The following is a 16,166-nucleotide window of genomic DNA, read 5'->3' as shown; positions in this document are numbered from 1 at the left end:
CCGAGAACAATGGAAGAATTCCAAAGCATTTTTAAACTTCAAAACTTCAGCAGAATTCCGAGAACAATGGAAGAATTCCGAAGCATTCTTAAACTTCAGCGGAATTCCGAGAACAATGGAAGAGTTCCGAAGCATTTTTAAAAGTCAGCGGAATTCCGAGAACAATGGAAGAGTTCCGAAGCATTTTTAAAAGTCAGCGGAATTCCGAGAACAATGGAAGAGTTCCGAAGCATTTTTAAACTTCAGCAGAATTCCTGGCACAATGGAAGAGTTCTGAAGTATTTTTAAAAGTCAGCAGAATTCCGAGAACAATAGAAGGGTACCAAAGCATGTTTAAACTTCAGCGGAATTCTGAGAACAATGTAAGAGTTCCGAAGCATTTTTAAACTTCACCGGAATTCCGAGAACAATGGAAGAGTTCCGAAGCATTTTTAAACGTCAGCGGAATTCCGAGAACAATGGAAGAGTTCCGAAGCATTTTTAAACCTCAGCAGAATTCCGAGAACAATGGAAGAGTTCCGAAGCATTTTTAAACCTCAGCAGAATTCCGAGAACAATGGAAGAGTTCTGAAGCCTTTTTAAATGTCAGCGGAATTCCGAGAACAATGGAAGAGTTCCGAAGCATTTTTAAACGTCAGCGGAATTCCGAGAACAATGGAAGAGTTCTGAAGCATTTGTAAAAGTCAGCAGAATTCTGAGAAAAATAGAAGAGTTCTGAAGCATTTTTAAGCGTCAGCGGAATTAAGAGAACAATGGAAGAATTCCGAAGCATTTTTAAACTTCAAAACTTCAGCAGAATTCCGAAAGCAATGGAAGAATTCCGAAGCATTCTTAAACTTCAGCGGAATTCCGAGAACAATGGAAGAGTTCCGAAGCATTTTTAAAAGTCAGCGGAATTCCGAGAACAATGGAAGAGTTCCGAAGCATTTTTACACTTCAGCAGAATTCCTGGAACAATGGAAGAGTTCTGAAGCATTTTTCAAAGTCAGCAGAATTCCGAGAACAATAGAAGGGTACCAAAGCATGTTTAAACTTCAGCGGAATTCTGAGAACAATGTAAGAGTTCCGAAGCATTTTTAAACTTCACCGGAATTCCGAGAACAATGGAAGAGTTCCGAAGCATTTTTAAACATCAGCGGAATTCCGAGAACAATGGAAGAGTTCTGAAGCATTTTTAAACGTCAGCGGAATTCCGAGAACAATAGAAGAGTTGTGAAGCATTTTTAAGCGTCAGCGGAATTCTGAGAACAATGGAAGAATTCCGAAGCATTTTTAAACTTCAAAACTTCAGCAGAATTCCGAGAACAATGGAAGAGTTCCGAAGCATTCTTAAACTTCAGCGGAATTCCGAGAACAAAGGAAGAGTTCTGAAGCATTTTTAAAAGTCAGCGGAATTCTGAGAACAATAGAAGAGTTGTGAAGCATTTTTAAGCGTCAGAAGAATTCCGAGAACAATGGAAGAATTCCGAAGCATTTTTAAACTTCAAAACTTCAGCAGAATTCCGAGAACAATGGTAGAATTCCGAAGCATTCTTAAACTTCAGCAGAATTACGAGCACAATGGAAGAGTTCCGAAGCATTCTTAAACTTCAGCGGAATTCCGAGAACAATGGAAGAGTTTTGAAGCAATTTTAAGCGTCAGCGGAATTCCGAAAACAATGGAAGAGTTCCGAAGCATTTTTAAACGTCAGCGGAATTCCGAGAACAAAGGAAGAGTTCTGAAGCATTTTTAAAAGTCAGCGGAATTCTGAGAACAATAGAAGAGTTGTGAAGCATTTTTAAGCGTCAGCGGAATTCCGAGAACAATGGAAGAATTCCGAAGCATTTTTAAACTTCAAAACTTCAGCAGAATTCCGAGAACAATGGTAGAATTCCGAAGCATTCTTAAACTTCAGCAGAATTACGAGCACAATGGAAGAGTTCCGAAGCATTCTTAAACTTCAGCGGAATTCCGAGAACAATGGAAGAGTTTTGAAGCAATTTTAAGCGTCAGTGGAATTCCGAGAACAATGGAAGAGTTCCGAAGCATTTTTAAACGTCAGCGGAATTCCGAGAACAATGGAAGAGTTCTGAAGCATTTTTAAAAGTCAGCGGAATTCTGAGAAAAATAGAAGAGTTGTAAAGCATTTTTAAGCGTCAGCGGAATTCCGAGAACAATGGAAGAATTCCGAAGCATTTTTAAACTTCAAAACTTCAGCAGAATTCCGAGAACAATGGAAGAATTCCGAAGCATTCTTAAACTTCAGCGGAATTGCGAGAACAATGGAAGAGTTCCGAAGCATTTTTAAAAGTCAACGGAATTCCGAGAACAATGGAAGAGTTCCGAAGCATTTTTAAATGTCAGCGGAATTCCGAGAACAATGGAAGAGTTCCGAAGCATTTTTAAACTTCAGCAGAATTCCTGGCACAATGGAAGAGTTCTGAAGCATTTTTAAAAGTCAGCATAATTCCGAAAACAATAGAAGGGTACCAAAGCATGTTTAAACTTCAGCGGAATTCTGAGAACAATGTAAGAGTTCCGAAGCATTTTTAAACTTCACCGGAATTCCGAGAACAATGGAAGAGTTCTGAAGCATTTTTAAACGTCAGCGGAATTTTGAAAACAATCGAAGAGTTCCAAAGCATTTTTAAAAGTCAGCGGAATTCCGTGAACAATGGAAGAGTTGTGAAGCATTTTTAAGCGTTAGCGGAATTCCGAGAACAATGGAAGAGTTCCGAAGCATTTTTAAACTTCAGCAGAATTCCGAGAACAATGAAAGAGTTCCGAAGCATTCTTAAATTTCAGCAGAATTCCGGGAACAATGGAAGAGTTCCGAAGCATTTTTAAAAGTCAGCGGAATTCCGAGAACAATGTAAGAGTTCCGAAGCATTTTTAAAAGTCAGCAGAATTCCGAGAACAATAGAAGGGTACCAAAGCATGTTTAAACTTCAGCGGAATTCTGAGAACAATGTAAGAGTTCCGAAGAATTTTTAAACTTCACCGGAATTCCGAGAACAATGGAAGAGTCCCGAAGCATTTTTAAACGTCAGCGGAATTCCGAGAATAATGGAAGAGTTCTGAAGCATTTTTAAACGTCAGCGGAATTTTGAAAACAATGGAAGATTTCCGAAGCATTTTTAAACGTCAGCGGAATTCTGCGAACACTGGAAGAGTTCCGAAGCATTTTTAAATGTCAGCGGAATTCCGAGAACAATGGAAGAGTTGTGAAGCTATTTTAAACGTCAGCGGAATTCCGAGAACAATGGAAGAGTTCCGAAGCATTTTTAAACGTCAGCAGAATTCCGAGAACAATGGAAGAGTTCCGAAGCATTTTTAAACTTCAGCAGAATTCCGAGAACAATGGAAGAGTTCTGAAGCCTTTTTAAATGTCAGCGGAATTCCGAGAACAATGGAAGAGTTCCGAAGCATTTTTAAACGTCAGCGGAATTCCGAGAACAATGGAAGAGTTCTGAAGCATTTTTAAAAGTCAGCGGAATTCTGAGAAAAATAAAAGAGTTGTGAAGCATTTTTAAGCGTCAGCGGAATTCCGAGAACAATGGAAGAATTCCAAAGCATTTTTAAACTTCAAAATTTCAGCAGAATTCCGAGAACAATGGAAGAATTCCGAAGCATTCTTAAACTTCAGCGGAATTCCGAGAACAATGGAAGAGTTCCGAAGCATTTTTAAAAGTCAGCGGAATTCCGAGAACAATGGAAGAGTTCCGAAGCATTTTTAAAAGTCAGCGGAATTCCGAGAACAATGGAAGAGTTCCGAAGCATTTTTAAACTTCAGCAGAATTCCTGGCACAATGGAAGAGTTCTGAAGCATTTTTAAAAGTCAGCGGAATTCCGAGAACAATAGAAGGGTACCAAAGCATGTTTAAACTTCAGCGGAATTCTGAGAACAATGTAAGAGTTCCGAAGCATTTTTAAACTTCACCGGAATTCCGAGAACAATGGAAGAGTTCCGAAGCATTTTTAAACGTCAGCGGAATTCCGAGAACAATGGAAGAGTTCCGAAGCATTTTTAAACGTCAGCAGAATTCCGAGAACAATGGAAGAGTTCCGAAGCATTTTTAAACTTCAGCAGAATTCCGAGAACAATGGAAGAGTTCTGAAGCCTTTTTAAATGTCAGCGGAATTCCGAGAACAATGGAAGAGTTCCGAAGCATTTTTAAACGTCAGCGGAATTCCGAGAACAATGGAAGAGTTCTGAAGCATTTGTAAAAGTCAGCAGAATTCTGAGAAAAATAGAAGAGTTCTGAAGCATTTTTAAGCGTCAGCGGAATTAAGAGAACAATGGAAGAATTCCGAAGCATTTTTAAACTTCAAAACTTCAGCAGAATTCCGAGAACAATGGAAGAATTTCGAAGCATTCTTAAACTTCAGCGGAATTCCGAGAACAATGGAAGAGTTCCGAAGCATTTTTAAATGTCAGCGGAATTCCGAGAACAATAGAAGAGTTGTGAAGCATTTTTAAGCGTCAGCGGAATTCTGAGCACAATGGAAGAATTCCGAAGCATTTTTAAACTTCAAAACTTCAGCGGAATTCCGAGAACAATGGAAGAGTTTTGAAGCAATTTTAAGTTTCAGCGGAATTCCGAGAACAATGGAAGAGTTCCGAAGCATTTTTAAACGTCAGCGGAATTCCGAGAACAATGGAAGAGTTCTGAAGCATTTTTAAAAGTCAGCGGAATTCTGAGAAAAATAGAAGAGTTGTGAAGCATTTTTAAGCGTCAGCGGAATTCCGAGAACAATGGAAGAATTCCGAAGCATTTTTAAACTTCAAAACTTCAGCAGAATTCCGAGAACAATGGAAGAATTCCAAAGCATTTTTAAAAGTCAGCGGAATTCCGAGAACAATGGAAGAGTTCCGAAGCATTTTTAAAAGTCAGCGGAATTCCGAGAACAATGGAAGAGTTCCGAAGCATTTTTAAACTTCAGCAGAAGTCCTGGCACAATGGAAGAGTTCTGAACCATTTTTAAAAGTCAGCAGAATTCCGAGAACAATAGTAGGGTACCAAAGCATGTTAAAACTTCAGCGGAATTCTGAGAACAATGTAAGAGTTCCGAAGCATTTTTAAACTTCACCGGAATTCCGAGAACAATGGAAGAGTTCTGAAGCATTTTTAAACGTCAGCGGAATTTTGAAAACAATCGAAGAGTTCCAAAGCATTTTTAAAAGTCAGCGGAATTCCGTGAACAATGGAAGAGTTGTGAAGCATTTTTAAGCGTCACCGGAAATCCGAGAACAATGGAAGAATTCCGAAGCATTTTTAAACTTCAAAACTTCAGCAGAATTCCGAGAACAATGGAAGAGTTCCGAAGCATTCTTAAACTTCAGCGGAATTCCGAGAACAATGGAAGAGTTTTGAAGCAATTTTAAGCGTCAGCGGAATTCCGAGAACAATGGAAAAGTTCTGAAGCATTTTTAAATGTCAGCGGAATTCCGAGAACAATAAAAGAGTTGTGAAGCATTTTTAAGCGTCAGCGGAATTCTGAGAACAATGGAAGAATTCCGAAGCATTTTTAAACTTCAAAACTTCAGCAGAATTCCGAGAACAATGGAAGAGTTCCGAAGCATTCTTAAACTTCAGCGGAATTCCGAGAACAATGGAAGAGTTTTGAAGCAATTTTAAGCGTCAGCGGAATTCCGAGAACAATGGAAGAGTTCCGAAGCATTTTTAAACGTCAGCGGAATTCCGAGAACAATGGAAGAGCTCTGAAGCATTTTTAAACTTCAAAACTTCAGCAGAATTCCGAGAACAATGGAAGAATTCCGAAGCATTTTTAAACTTCAGCAGAATTCCGAGAACAATGGAAGAGTTCCGAAGCATTCTTAAACTTCAGCAGAATTCCGAGAACAATGGAAGAGTTCCGAAGCATTTTTAAACGTCAACGGAATTCCGAGAACAATGGAAGAGTTCTGAAGCATTTTTAAAAGTCAGCGGAATTCTGAGAAAAATAGAAGAGTTGTGAAGCATTTTTAAGCGTGAGCGGAATTCCGAGAACAATGGAAGAATTCCGAAGCATTTTTAAACTTCAAAACTTCAGCAGATTTCCGAAAGCAATGGAAGAATTCCGAAGCATTCTTAAACTTCAGCGGAATTCCGAGAACAATGGAAGAGTTCCGAAGCATTTTTAAAAGTCAGCGGAATTCCGAGAACAATGGAAGAGTTCCGAAGCATTTTTACACTTCAGCAGAATTCCTGGAACAATGGAAGAGTTCTGAAGCATTTTTCAAAGTCAGCAGAATTCCGAGAACAATAGAAGGGTACCAAAGCATGTTTAAACTTCAGCGGAATTCTGAGAACAATGTAGGAGTTCCGAAGCATTTTTAAACTTCACCGGAATTCCGAGAACAATGGAAGAGTTCCGAAGCATTTTTAAACATCAGCGGAATTCCGAGAACAATGGAAGAGTTCTGAAGCATTTTTAAACGTCAGCGGAATTCCGAGAACAATAGAAGAGTTGTGAAGCATTTTTAAGCGTCAGCGGAATTCTGAGAACAATGGAAGAATTCCGAAGCATTTTTAAACTTCAAAACTTCAGCAGAATTCCGAGAACAATGGAAGAGTTCCGAAGCATTCTTAAACTTCAGCGGAATTCCGAGAACAAAGGAAGAGTTCTGAAGCATTTTTAAAAGTCAGCGGAATTCTGAGAACAATAGAAGAGTTGTGAAGCATTTTTAAGCGTCAGAAGAATTCCGAGAACAATGGAAGAATTCCGAAGCATTTTTAAACTTCAAAACTTCAGCAGAATTCCGAGAACAATGGTAGAATTCCAAAGCATTCTTAAACTTCAGCAGAATTACGAGCACAATGGAAGAGTTCCGAAGCATTCTTAAACTTCAGCGGAATTCCGAGAACAATGGAAGAGTTTTGAAGCAATTTTAAGCGTCAGCGGAATTCCGAAAACAATGGAAGAGTTCCGAAGCATTTTTAAACGTCAGCGGAATTCCGAGAACAAAGGAAGAGTTCTGAAGCATTTTTAAAAGTCAGCGGAATTCTGAGAACAATAGAAGAGTTGTGAAGCATTTTTAAGCGTCAGCGGAATTCCGAGAACAATGGAAGAATTCCGAAGCATTTTTAAACTTCAAAACTTCAGCAGAATTCCGAGAACAATGGTAGAATTCCGAAGCATTCTTAAACTTCAGCAGAATTACGAGCACAATGGAAGAGTTCCGAAGCATTATTAAACTTCAGCGGAATTCCGAGAACAATGGAAGAGTTTTGAAGCAATTTTAAGCGTCAGCGGAATTCCGAGAACAATGGAAGAGTTCCGAAGCATTTTTAAACGTCAGCGGAATTCTGAGAACAATGGAAGAGTTCTGAAGCATTTTTAAAAGTCAGCAGAATTCTGAGAAAAATAGAAGAGTTGTGAAGCATTTTTAAGCGTCAGCGGAATTCCGAGAACAATGGAAGAATTCCGAAGCATTTTTACACTTCAGCAGAATTCCTGGAACAATGGAAAAGTTCTGAAGCATTTTTCAAAGTCAGCAGAATTCCGAGAACAATAGAAGGGTACCAAAGCATGTTTAAACTTCAGCGGAATTCTGAGAACAATGTAAGAGTTCCAAAGCATTTTTAAACTTCACCGGAATTCCGAGAACAATGGAAGAGTTCTGAAGCATTTTTAAACGTCAACGGAATTCCGAGAACAATAGAAGAGTTGTGAAGCATTTTTAAGCGTCAGCGGAATTCTGAGAACAATGGAAGAATTTCGAAGCATTTTTAAACTTCAAAACTTCAGCAGAATTCCGAGAACAATGGAAGAGTTCCGAAGCATTCTTAAACTTCAGCGGAATTCCGAGAACAATGGAAGAGTTTTGAAGCAATTTTAAGCGTCAGCGGAATTCCGAGAACAATGGAAGAGTTCCGAAGCATTTTTAAACATCAGCGGAATTCCGAGAACAAAGGAAGAGTTCTGAAGCATTTTTAAAAGTCAGCGGAATTCTGAGAACAATAGAAGAGTTGTGAAGCATTTTTAAGCGTCAGCGGAATTCCGAGAACAATGGAAGAATTCCGAAGCATTTTTAAACTTCAAAACTTCAGCAGAATTCCGAGAACAATGGTAGAATTCCGAAGCATTCTTAAACTTCAGCAGAATTACGAGCACAATGGAAGAGTTCCGAAGCATTCTTAAACTTCAGCGGAATTCCGAGAACAATGGAAGAGTTTTGAAGCAATTTTAAGCGTCAGTGGAATTCCGAGAACAATGGAAGAGTTCCGAAGCATTTTTAAACGTCAGCGGAATTCCGAGAACAATGGAAGAGTTCTGAAGCATTTTTAAAAGTCAGCGGAATTCTGAGAAAAATAGAAGAGTTGTAAAGCATTTTTAAGCGTCAGCGGAATTCCGAGAACAATGGAAGAATTCCGAAGCATTTTTAAACTTCAAAACTTCAGCAGAATTCCGAGAACAATGGAAGAATTCCGAAGCATTCTTAAACTTCAGCGGAATTGCGAGAACAATGGAAGAGTTCCGAAGCATTTTTAAAAGTCAACGGAATTCCGAGAACAATGGAAGAGTTCCGAAGCATTTTTAAATGTCAGCGGAATTCCGAGAACAATGGAAGAGTTCCGAAGCATTTTTAAACTTCAGCAGAATTCCTGGCACAATGGAAGAGTTCTGAAGCATTTTTAAAAGTCAGCATAATTCCGAAAACAATAGAAGGGTACCAAAGCATGTTTAAACTTCAGCGGAATTCTGAGAACAATGTAAGGGTTCCGAAGCATTTTTAAACTTCACCGGAATTCCGAGAACAATGGAAGAGTTCTGAAGCATTTTTAAACGTCAGCGGAATTTTGAAAACAATCGAAGAGTTCCAAAGCATTTTTAAAAGTCAGCGGAATTCCGTGAACAATGGAAGAGTTGTGAAGCATTTTTAAGCGTTAGCGGAATTCCGAGAACAATGGAAGAGTTCCGAAGCATTTTTAAACTTCAGCAGAATTCCGAGAACAATGAAAGAGTTCCGAAGCATTCTTAAACTTCAGCAGAATTCCGAGAACAATGTAAGAGTTCCGAAGCATTTTTAAAAGTCAGCAGAATTCCGAGAACAATAGAAGGGTACCAAAGCATGTTTAAACTTCAGCGGAATTCTGAGAACAATGTAAGAGTTCCGAAGAATTTTTAAACTTCACCGGAATTCCGAGAACAATGGAAGAGTCCCGAAGCATTTTTAAACGTCAGCGGAATTCCGAGAATAATGGAAGAGTTCTGAAGCATTTTTAAACGTCAGCGGAATTTTGAAAACAATGGAAGATTTCCGAAGCATTTTTAAACGTCAGCGGAATTCTGCGAACACTGGAAGAGTTCCGAAGCATTTTTAAATGTCAGCGGAATTCCGAGAACAATGGAAGAGTTGTGAAGCTATTTTAAACGTCAGCGGAATTCCGAGAACAATGGAAGAGTTCCGAAGCATTTTTAAACGTCAGCAGAATTCCGAGAACAATGGAAGAGTTCCGAAGCATTTTTAAACTTCAGCAGAATTCCGAGAACAATGGAAGAGTTCTGAAGCCTTTTTAAATGTCAGCGGAATTCCGATAACAATGGAAGAGTTCCGAAGCATTTTTAAACGTCAGCGGAATTCCGAGAATAATGGAAGAGTTCTGAAGCATTTTTAAAAGTCAGCGGAATTCTGAGAAAAATAGAAGAGTTGTGAAGCATTTTTAAGCGTCAGCGGAATTCCGAGAACAATGGAAGAATTCCAAAGCATTTTTAAACTTCAAAACTTCAGCAGAATTCCGAGAACAATGGAAGAATTCCGAAGCATTCTTAAACTTCAGCGGAATTCCGAGAACAATGGAAGAGTTCCGAAGCATTTTTAAAAGTCAGCGGAATTCCGAGAACAATGGAAGAGTTCCGAAGCATTTTTAAAAGTTAGCGGAATTCCGAGAACAATGGAAGAGTTCCGAAGCATTTTTAAACTTCAGCAGAATTCCTGGCACAATGGAAGAGTTCTGAAGCATTTTTAAAAGTCAGCAGAATTCCGAGAACAATAGAAGGGTACCAAAGCATGTTTAAACTTCAGCGGAATTCTGAGAACAATGTAAGAGTTCCGAAGCATTTTTAAACTTCACCGGAATTCCGAGAACAATGGAAGAGTTCCGAAGCATTTTTAAACGTCAGCGGAATTCCGAGAACAATGGAAGAGTTCCGAAGCATTTTTAAACCTCAGCAGAATTCCGAGAACAATGGAAGAGTTCCGAAGCATTTTTAAACCTCAGCAGAATTCCGAGAACAATGGAAGAGTTCTGAAGCCTTTTTAAATGTCAGCGGAATTCCGAGAACAATGGAAGAGTTCCGAAGCATTTTTAAACGTCAGCGGAATTCCGAGAACAATGGAAGAGTTCTGAAGCATTTGTAAAAGTCAGCAGAATTCTGAGAAAAATAGAAGAGTTCTGAAGCATTTTTAAGCGTCAGCGGAATTAAGAGAACAATGGAAGAATTCCGAAGCATTTTTAAACTTCAAAACTTCAGCAGAATTCCGAGAACAATGGAAGAATTTCGAAGCATTCTTAAACTTCAGCGGAATTCCGAGAACAATGGAAGAGTTCCGAAGCATTTTTAAAAGTCAGCGGAATTCCGAGAACAATGGAAGAGTTCCGAAGCATTTTTAAAAGTCAGCGGAATTCCGAGAACAATGGAAGAGTTCCGAAGCATTTTTAAACTTCAGCAGAATTCCTGGCACAATGGAAGAGTTCTGAAGCATTTTTAAAAGTCAGCAGAATTCCGAGAACAATAGAAGGGTACCAAAGCATGTTTAAACTTCAGCGGAATTCTGAGAACAATGTAAGAGTTCCGAAGCATTTTTAAACTTCACCGGAATTCCGAGAACAATGGAAGAGTTCCGAAGCATTTTTAAACGTCAGCGGAATTCCGAGAACAATGGAAGAATTCCGAAGCATTTTTAAACTTCAAAACTTCAGCAGAATTCCGAGAACAATGGAAGAATTCCGAAGCATTTTTAAACTTCAAAACTTCAGCAGAATTCCGAGAACAATGGAAGAGTTCCGAAGCATTCTTAAACTTCAGCAGAATTCCGAGAACAATGGAAGAGTTTTGAAGCAATTTTAAGCGTCAGCGGAATTCCGAGAACAATGGAAGAGTTCCGAAGCATTTTTTAACGTCAGCGGAATTCTGCGAACACTGGAAGAGTTCCGAAGCATTTTTAAATGTCAGCGGAATTCCGAGAACAATGGAAGAGTTGTGAAGCATTTTTAAACGTCAGCGGAATTCCGAGAACAATGGAAGAGTTCCGAAGCATTTTTAAACGTCAGCAGAATTCCGAGAACAATGGAAGAGTTCCGAAGCATTTTTAAAAGTCAGCGGAATTCCGAGAACAATGGAAGAGTTCCGAAGCATTTTTAAACTTCAGCAGAATTCCTGGCACAATGGAAGAGTTCTGAAGCATTTTTAAAAGTCAGCAGAATTCCGAGAACAATAGAAGGGTACCAAAGCATGTTTAAACTTCAGCGGAATTCTGAGAACAATGTAAGAGTTCCGAAGCATTTTTAAACTTCACCGGAAATCCGAGAACAATGGAAGAGTTCTGAAGCATTTTTAAACGTCAGCTGAATACCGAGAACAATGGAAGAATTCCGAAGCATTTTTAAACTTCAAAACTTCAGCAGAATTCCGAGAACAATGGAAGAGTTCCGAAGCATTCTTAAACTTCAGCGGAATTCCGAGAACAATGGAACTGTTTTGAAGCAATTTTAAGCGTCAGCGGAATTCCGAGAACAATGGAAGAGTTCCGAAGCATTTTTAAACGTCAGCGGAATTCCGAGAACAATGGAAGAGTTCTGAAGCATTTTTAAAAGTCAGCGGAATTCTGAGAAAAATAGAAGAGTTGTGAAGCATTTTTAAGCGTCATCGGAATTCCGAGAACAATAGAAGAATTCCGAAGCATTTTTAAACTTCAAAACTTCAGCAGAATTCTGAGAACAATGGAAGAATTCCGAAGCATTCTTAAACCTCAGCAGAATTCCGAGAACAATGGAAGAGTTCCGAAGCATTTTTAAACCTCAGCAGAATTCCGAGAACAATGGAAGAGTTCTGAAGCCTTTTTAAATGTCAGCGGAATTCCGAGAACAATGGAAGAGTTCCGAAGCATTTTTAAACGTCAGCGGAATTCCGAGAACAATGGAAGAGTTCTGAAGCATTTGTAAAAGTCAGCAGAATTCTGAGAAAAATAGAAGAGTTCTGAAGCATTTTTAAGCGTCAGCGGAATTAAGAGAACAATGGAAGAATTCCGAAGCATTTTTAAACTTCAAAACTTCAGCAGAATTCCGAGAACAATGGAAGAATTTCGAAGCATTCTTAAACTTCAGCGGAATTCCGAGAACAATGGAAGAGTTCCGAAGCATTTTTAAAAGTCAGCGGAATTCCGAGAACAATGGAAGAGTTCCGAAGCATTTTTAAAAGTCAGCGGAATTCCGAGAACAATGGAAGAGTTCCGAAGCATTTTTAAACTTCAGCAGAATTCCTGGCACAATGGAAGAGTTCTGAAGCATTTTTAAAAGTCAGCAGAATTCCGAGAACAATAGAAGGGTACCAAAGCATGTTTAAACTTCAGCGGAATTCTGAGAACAATGTAAGAGTTCCGAAGCATTTTTAAACTTCACCGGAATTCCGAGAACAATGGAAGAGTTCCGAAGCATTTTTAAACGTCAGCGGAATACCGAGAACAATGGAAGAGTTCTGAAGCATTTTTAAAAGTCAGCGGAATTCTGAGAACAATAGAAGAGTTGTGAAGCATTTTTAAGCGTCAGCGGAATTCCGAGAACAATGGAAGAATTCCGAAGCATTTTTAAACTTCAAAACTTCAGCAGAATTCCGAGAACAATGGAAGAATTCCGAAGCATTTTTAAACTTCAAAACTTCAGCAGAATTCCGAGAACAATGGAAGAGTTCCGAAGCATTCTTAAACTTCAGCAGAATTCCGAGAACAATGGAAGAGTTTTGAAGCAATTTTAAGCGTCAGCGGAATTCCGAGAACAATGGAAGAGTTCCGAAGCATTTTTTAACGTCAGCGGAATTCTGCGAACACTGGAAGAGTTCCGAAGCATTTTTAAATGTCAGCGGAATTCCGAGAACAATGGAAGAGTTGTGAAGCATTTTTAAACGTCAGCGGAATTCCGAGAACAATGGAAGAGTTCCGAAGCATTTTTAAACGTCAGCAGAATTCCGAGAACAATGGAAGAGTTGCGAAGCATTTTTAAAAGTCAGCGGAATTCCGAGAACAATGGAAGAGTTCCGAAGCATTTTTAAACTTCAGCAGAATTCCTGGCACAATGGAAGAGTTCTGAAGCATTTTTAAAAGTCAGCAGAATTCCGAGAACAATAGAAGGGTACCAAAGCATGTTTAAACTTCAGCGGAATTCTGAGAACAATGTAAGAGTTCCGAAGCATTTTTAAACTTCACCGGAAATCCGAGAACAATGGAAGAGTTCTGAAGCATTTTTAAACGTCAGCTGAATACCGAGAACAATGGAAGAATTCCGAAGCATTTTTAAACTTCAAAACTTCAGCAGAATTCCGAGAACAATGGAAGAGTTCCGAAGCATTCTTAAACTTCAGCGGAATTCCGAGAACAATGGAACTGTTTTGAAGCAATTTTAAGCGTCAGCGGAATTCCGAGAACAATGGAAGAGTTCCGAAGCATTTTTAAACGTCAGCGGAATTCCGAGAACAATGGAAGAGTTCTGAAGCATTTTTAAAAGTCAGCGGAATTCTGAGAAAAATAGAAGAGTTGTGAAGCATTTTTAAGCGTCATCGGAATTCCGAGAACAATAGAAGAATTCCGAAGCATTTTTAAACTTCAAAACTTCAGCAGAATTCTGAGAACAATGGAAGAATTCCGAAGCATTCTTAAACTTCAGCGGAATTCCGAGAACAATGGAAGAGTTTTGAAGCAATTTTAAGCGTCAGCGGAATTCCGAGAACAATGGAAGAGTTCCGAAGCATTTTTAAACGTCAGCGGAATTCTGCGAACACTGGAAGAGTTCCGAAGCATTTTTAAATGTCAGCGGAATTCCGAGAACAATGGAAGAGTTGTGAAGCATTTTTAAACGTCAGCGGAATTCCGAGAACAATGGAAGAGTTCCGAAGCATTTTTAAACGTCAGCAGAATTCCGAGAACAATGGAAGAGTTCCGAAGCATTTTTAAACTTCAGCAGAATTCCGAGAACAATGGAAGAGTTCTGAAGCCTTTTTAAATGTCAGCGGAATTCCGAGAACAATGGAAGAGTTCCGAAGCATTTTTAAACGTCAGCGGAATTCCGAGAACAATGGAAGAGTTCTGAAGCATTTGTAAAAGTCAGCGGAATTCTGAGAAAAATAGAAGAGTTGTGAAGCATTTTTAAGCGTCAGCGGAATTCCGAGAACAATGGAAGAATTCCGAAGCATTTTTAAACTTCAAAACTTCAGCAGAATTCCGAGAACAATGGAAGAATTTCGAAGCATTCTTAAACTTCAGCGGAATTCCGAGAACAATGGAAGAGTTCCGAAGCATTTTTAAAAGTCAGCGGAATTCCGAGAACAATGGAAGAGTTGCGAAGCATTTTTAAAAGTCAGCGGAATTCCGAGAACAATGGAAGAGTTCCGAAGCATTTTTAAACTTCAGCAGAATTCCTGGCACAATGGAAGAGTTCTGAAGCATTTTTAAAAGTCAGCAGAATTCCGAGAACAATAGAAGGGTACCAAAGCATGTTTAAACTTCAGAGGTATTCTGAGAACAATGTAAGAGTTCCGAAGCATTTTTAAACTTCACCGGAAATCCGAGAACAATGGAAGAGTTCCGAAGCATTTTTAAACGTCAGCGGAATACCGAGAACAATGGAAGAGTTGTGAAGCATTTTTAAACTTCAGCAGAATTCCGAGAACAATGGCAGAGTTCTGAAGCATTCTTAAACTTCAGCGGAATTCCGAGAACAATGGAAGAGTTCCGAAGCATTTTTAAATGTCAGCGGAATTCCGAGAACAATAGAAGAGTTGTCAAGCATTTTTAAGCGTCAGCGGAATTCTGAGAACAATGGAAGAATTCCGAAGCATTTTTAAACTTCAAAACTTCAGCAGAATTCCGAGAACAATGGAAGAGTTCCGAAGCATTCTTAAACTTCAGCGGAATTCCGAGAACAATGGAAGAGTTTTGAAGCAATTTTAAGCGTCAGCGGAATTCCGAGAACAATGAAAGAGTTCCGAAGCATTTTTAAACGTCAGCGGAATTCCGAGAACAATGGAAGAGTTCTGAAGCATTTTTAAAAGTCAGCGGAATTCTGAGAACAATAGAAGAGTTGTGAAGCATTTTTAAGCGTCAGCGGAATTCCGAGAACAATGGAAGAATTCCGAAGTATTTTTAAACTTCAAAACTTCAGCAGAATTCCGAGAACAATGGAAGAATTCCGAAGCATTTTTAAACTTCAAAACTTCAGCAGAATTCCGAGAACAATGGTAGAATTCCGAAACATTCTTAAACTTCAGCAGAATTACGAGCACAATGGAAGAGTTCCGAAGCATTCTTAAACTTCAGCGGAATTCCGAGAACAATGGAAGAGTTTTGAAGCAATTTTAAGCGTCAGCGGAATTCCGAGAACAATGGAACAGTTCCGAAGCATTTTTAAACGTCAGCGGAATTCCGAGAACAATGGAAGAGTTCTGAAGCATTTTTAAAAGTCAGCGGAATTCTGAGAAAAATAGAAGAGCTGTGAAGCATTTTTAAGCGTCAGCGGAATTCCGAGAACAATGGAAGAATTCCGAAGCATTTTTACACTTCAGCAGAATTCCTGGAACAATGGAAGAGTTCTGAAGCATTTTTAAAAGTCAGCAGAATTCCGAGAACAATAGAAGGGTACCAAAGCATGTTTAAACTTCAGCGGAATTCTGAGAACAATGTAAGAGTTCCGAAGCATTTTTAAACTTCACCGGAATTCCGAGAACAATGGAAGAGTTCCGAAGCATTTTTAAACATCAGCGGAATTCCGAGAACAATGGAAGAGTTCTGAAGCATTTTTAAACGTCAGCGGAATTCCGAGAACAATAGAAGAGTTGTGAAGCATTTTTAAGCGTCAGCGGAATTCTGAGAACAATGTAAGAGTTCCGAAGCATTTTTAAACTTCACCGGAATTCCGAGAACAATGGAAGAGTTCCGAAGCATTTTTAAACGTCAGCGGAATTCCGAGAACAA

Source organism: Phyllobates terribilis, unplaced genomic scaffold (assembly GCF_046119375.1).
Source record: "Phyllobates terribilis strain yellow unplaced genomic scaffold, ASM4611937v1 Scaffold_28__1_contigs__length_16237799, whole genome shotgun sequence".
NCBI lineage: Eukaryota > Metazoa > Chordata > Amphibia > Anura > Dendrobatidae > Phyllobates > Phyllobates terribilis.
Note: the sequence above shows the minus strand (reverse complement) of the source record.